This window comes from Callospermophilus lateralis, chromosome 6 (assembly GCF_048772815.1).
Source record: "Callospermophilus lateralis isolate mCalLat2 chromosome 6, mCalLat2.hap1, whole genome shotgun sequence".
Lineage (NCBI taxonomy): Eukaryota > Metazoa > Chordata > Mammalia > Rodentia > Sciuridae > Callospermophilus > Callospermophilus lateralis.
The window spans coordinates 129,970,150-129,976,051 of NC_135310.1; the positions used below are offsets into that span (position 1 = coordinate 129,970,150).

The following is a 5,902-nucleotide window of genomic DNA, read 5'->3' on the forward strand; positions in this document are numbered from 1 at the left end:
GAGAAGAAAATTCATTTATTTGCTCTTTTTCTTTTATGTCAAGTGAAAATAAAAACTATTAATGACCTTTTTCCCAGACACATGCCCATGATTAAAGGCACAAGAGCTAAATAGTATTGTTCTGACATTGCTTACATCAACAAAATTTTGCCAATAAGAAGTATTATGTTAATTAATCACTATGATCTTAGCATTACTTGTTTCATAAAAATTAAAGACAATTAGTAAACACATTTCATTATTTATTCAAATATCTATTTCTTCAAATAACTCTTCATTTTCACAGATTCATGTTGAACTCTCATTAGCTTCTTCAGTGCATCCTTTATGTCCTTATTCTTTAAGGTATAAATGAGGGGGTTGAGACATGGAGTAATGATGGTGTAAAAGAGGGTGAAGAACTTTCCTTGGTCCTTGGAGGCATTGTTACCTGGTTGTAGGTACAAGTAGATAATAGCTCCATAGAACATGGACACAACAGTGAGATGAGATCCTCAGATATTTATTGCTCTGTGTTGGCCAGCTTTAGATTTCATTTTTAGCACAGCTTCAGCAATGCAGCCATAGGATATAAAGATAAAGATGAGGGGTATGAGGACTATGTCAATGCCTAAAGCAAACACAGACATTTCTACTGCTGTGGTGTCTACACAAGTTATCTTGGCCATAGCTGGAAACTCACACAAGAAATGATCCAAAACATTGTTTTCACTCTTAGACAAATTTAGGGTAAATGTACATAACACTACAGAATGGTGAAAATAATACTCCAGACCATGAAAATCATCTTGAGACATAGACAAGGGCTCATGATTACCAAATAATGCAAAGGCTTTCAAATAGCTGTAAAGTGGTCATAGGACATGACAGCCAGGAGAAGGCACTCAATGGAGCCCAACCACATGTAAACATAGAGTTGAGTGATACAACCCACATAGCTTATTGCCTTCTTGGGTCCCCATAAGTTGACCAACATATAAGGGACAATGCAAAATATTCCATGAGGAGGAAATTTTTTTAAAAAATGAAAATCAGCAAAGGGGGGAACTACCCTAAAGTAAAAGTCAAACAAAGGTGAAACTAAGTCAAGTTCAAAATAAAAAATAAACCAAAGTGACTAGGAATACAAATCATATCTCAAAGATAAACCTGAATTTTAATGGTTTAAACTTATTAATCAAAAGACATGGATGGTCCAATTGAATTAAATAAAAAAATTCAACAACATACTGTCTTCAAGGAACTCACATCTTAGGAAAAGATATCCACAGTCTGAAGGTGAATGATTGGAAGAAAACATATAAAAACAATCTCAAAGGCATCAACAAATTTCTAGAGACATATGAATGACCCAAAGTGAATCAAGAAAACATAAATAATTTAAACAGATTAATTTCAAGCAAAAAAATAGAAAACATCATCATAAGACTAGTAACAAACAAAAATCCCAGGACCAGATTTTAGGCTGAGATCTATAAAACCATCAAAGAAAAATTAACACCAATACTCTTCAAAGTATTTCATGAGACAGAAAAGGGGGAAACCCTTCCAAATTTATTCTCTGAGGCTAGAATTAACCTTATACAAAACCAGACAAAGACATATAAAAAAAAGCTCCAGACCAATAACCCTGAGAATGTAGATGCAAAATGTCTCAATAAAATTCTGGCAAATCTGTTAAAAAGGTAGTGCACCATGATCAAGTAGGTTTCATTCTAGGAATGCAAGTTTATTTCAACATTCAGAAATAAATGTAATTCATCACATCAATGTACTTAGAAACAAGAATCATTATCCTCTCAATTGATGCATAAAAAGCATTTTACAAAGTATAGCATCTCTTTATGTTCAAAACACTAGGGAAACTAGGGATAGTAGAAACATACCCCAACATTTTAAAAGTTATCTATGCTAAGCCTAAAGCCAAAATCATTTTAAGTGGGGAAAAATTGAAAGCATTCCAAGATAGGGATAACCTCTTTTAACACTTCTATTCATCATAGTTCTTGAAACTCTCGCCAGAGGACTTAGACAGATAAAAGTAGCTAAAGGACACAAATAGGAAAAGAAGAAATCAAACTATCACTACTTGCTGATGATATGATTCTATATTTAGAAGATCCAAAAATTCTACCAAAAAAACTCCTAAGGCTAATAATTTGAGTTCAGCAAAGTAGCAAATATAAAATTAATACCCATAAATCAAATGCATTTCTATACATCAGTGATGAGTCCTCTGAAAGAGACATTAGGAAAACTATCCCATTCACAATAATCTTAAAAATATACTTGGGAATCAATCTAACAAATGAGGTGAGGTGAAAGACCTCTACAATGAAAACTACTGAAGATTATAGAAAGAAATTAAACAAGACCTTAGAAGATGGAAAAATCTCCCATTTTGTTATATAGGCAGAATTAATATTGCCAAAATGGCCATACTACCAAAAGTGCTATCCATATTTAATGCAATTCCTATTAAAATACCATTGACATTTTTCATAGAAGTAGAAAAAGCAGTCATGAATTACATTTGAAAAAATAAGAGACCCAGAGTAGCAAAAGCAATATTTAGCAAGAAGAGTAAAGCAGGTAGCATTACAATACCAGACCTTAAACTATACTAGAGATTAATAGTAACAAAAATGGCATGTATTGGCACCAGAATAGACATGTAGCTCAATGGTACAGAATAGAAGAAACAAAGACAAACCCATCTAAATACAGTTATCTCATACTACACAAAGGCACCAAAAGCACACTTTGGAAAAAAAGATAGCCTATTGAACAAATGGTGCTGGGGAAATTGGAAATCCATATGTAGCAAAATGAAATTAAACATCTATCTCTCACCCTGCACAAAAATCAATTCAAAATAGATCAAAGACTTAGGCACTAGAACAGTGATCCTGCACCTAATAGAAGAAAATGTAGGACCAAATCCCCACCATGTTGGCTTAGGAATTGATTTCCTTAAACAGACTCCTAAAGCATAAGAAGTAAAATCAAGACTCAATAAATGGGATGGATTTAAACTAACAGGCTTCTTCACAGCAAAGGACATAATTAATAATGTGAAGAGAAAGCCTACAGAATTGGAGAAAATCTTTATCATATGCATGTCAGATAGAGCACTAATATCCAGGATATATAAAGAACTCAACAAACTTAGCACACACAGAGAAAAAAAAATAACCCAATCAATAAATGTACTAAGGAACTGAAGGGACACTTCACAGAAGAAGATATACAATCAATCATCAAACATATGGATAAATGTTCATCATTTCCAGCAGTTAGGGAAATGCAAATCAAACCACTCTAAGTTTTCATTTCATTTCGATCAGAATGGCAATTATCAAGAGCATAAGCAACAGTTAGTTTTGGTGGGGATGTGAGGGAAAAGATACTGCTGGAGGGAATGTGAATTGGTTAAACCAGTCTAGAAAGCAGTATGGAGATTCCAGAAAATTTGGAATAGAACCACCATTTAACCCAAATATCCCACTCCTAGGTTTATACAAAAAAGACTTAAAATTAGCATACTACAGTGACAGAGCTACAACAATGTTTATAGCAGCTTAATTCACAATAGATAAACTATGAAACCAACCTAGAGGCTCTTTAACAGATCATTGGATAAAGAAAATGTTGTATATATTACTCTGCCTTGAAGAAGATGAAATCATGGCACTTGCAGGTAAATGGATAGGGATGAAGAATATCATGCTAAGTGAAATAAGCCAAACCCCACAAAAGCAAAGGCTGAATTTTTTCTCTGATAATGGGTTGGAGGAATGAAAGAACTTTGGATTTGGCAGAGAGGAATGAGGTAAGGACAGGGGGTGTGTGGACGGGAAGGACAGTGGAATGAGAAGGACATTATTACCCTATATACATTTATGATTACACTACTGGTGTGACTCTTCACCATGTTCAGACACAGGGAGAAGAATTTGTGCTCCATTTGTGTACAATGGTCAAAATGCACTCTACTATCATGTTTAACTAATTAAAGTAAATTTAAGAATAAAATAATTTCATGTCCTCTTAGACATTAAATTTAGTATTTCCTTCATAGTATTAGATAATAAAGGAGTTTTCTCTGAAGAGATTTACAAAATTTATTTATTATCAGATTTCTAAAAGAATAAATAAGAAGAATTATCAGTCTGTATAGTTCTAATTTCTTTCCTTTTTTCCAAAAATTGTTTTACAAACACAGGCACACTGTATCCAAGAGCTATTAAGGATTATTAACTATTAACATTAAATTGGGCACAGTGGTGTGTTGGGGTTCGAGTGTGAAGAGTTTAGCTCCCTCAGGCCTGACACTTTGCAAGAGCTGTGGCTGTGATTTAGGTTAGCTGAGGCAAACCTCAGTTAGGAGGAAGAAACGTTCTCTTCCCCTTATCACAAGTCACAAGTTCTGCATGGTTTGGCCAAGAGGAAGAAGCTTCCTGCATACTTGTCCTGGGAACAGTACATTCTGAAGAGATAAATGCATCTTCAGGGGAGTAGATAATGTCTACAAAGAACTTTAGGAGGGTACTTATCAAATAAACAGGAACGATCTGAAGTTAGCTCTGTGTATCCGCTGAGGCATGTTATCTGGGCAATGTGGGTAAAGTGTTATTGAAGAATTGCTTGCTTTGTTAGAAGAAGAATATAAAAGGAACTTGCAAATAAACCTCAGCATGCAGTTGCAATTGCTGCCTTTGCTCTGCATCCCCTGTGTCCCAGTTATTTCGTGACCCTTACCCAGGGACCCGAACACACTAGACATTCACAATTGGCGCCGAAACAGGGACCCTGCTGGATTGTCAGGAAGGGTAAGTTCTTTTTCTTTATATTACAGGGTGATGGGACAATCTTCATCTTCTCCCTTTTTACGTATTCTTAGGCATTCACTTGCCGTCTATGGTATTAACATTTCTCATTCTGATATAGAGATGTGTCTTAAGGTGGTCAGGGAATGGAATCCCTGGTTCCCGGAGGAAGGATCTATGGATGTAGATAATTGGAAATGGGTCCCTCATAATGTTGATAAGGCCATGAGGCAAGGCGAAAAAATTTCGATTCGGTTTTGGTCTATCTGGTCTATTTTATATACAATGTTTAAAGCTATGGAGGAAGAAAGGTTGATTGGCAATTTACAAAAGGAGCTAGCTCCTTCTATTCTAGATCTCCCTCTGGATATTAGTGAAAAAGAAGAGGTAGTAAAAGATACGCAACAATTGACTCATAATTCTTCACAAAATTCTGCTGATTTAATGGGTAATGATAAGGAAAAGAAAACGAAAGTAAAAACGATGATTGACGACCGCTCCATTTCGGAGCAATTCAAGCTTGTTATGGAGGAGGTTCTGGGACGTCTTAATAAATTAGAAGCTAAAATGGACCCTAGGCCTTTATCGGGAACCAGGTCCTCTGCCCCTCCTGCCATTAACCCTTTTTTGGCAGCTTCTTTAAAGGCTGTCCAGGAAATGGACTCAGAGCCTTCTGATGATGAGGATGACACTCCCTTCTTTGCTTTTCCTATAATCAGGCCTGATCCAGCTAATGGAATGGCACATCCACCTCGGTATGAGGGGATTGATATTGATCATATTGGTAGATTAAAAAAGGCAGTGACAATGTATGGACATCAATCCCATTATGTAAAAGAATTGCTTAATGCTTTTGCTACTCATTATAATAATTTTGCTCCTGAGGATTGGAAGATTGTGGGCTGTGCTCTTTTACGGGAGCTGGAATATCTTCAATGGCACATGTGGTTTTTAGAAGGATGTGCCACTAAAGCTAGAGAAAATGGTAACAGTCAAAACCCTGTTATTTGTGCTATAGGGTACCCTATGTTATCTGGCACTGGTATGTATGATGACATTCAACATCGAATTAA

At 35.6% G+C, this 5,902-nt stretch overlaps 1 pseudogene; it reads right to left on the reverse strand.

The window, feature by feature from the left end:
* Positions 1 to 254: 254 nt before the first annotated feature.
* On the reverse strand, positions 255 to 5,039 carry LOC143402105 (olfactory receptor 2W1-like; annotated as a pseudogene).
* Positions 5,040 to 5,902: the final 863 nt, after the last annotated feature.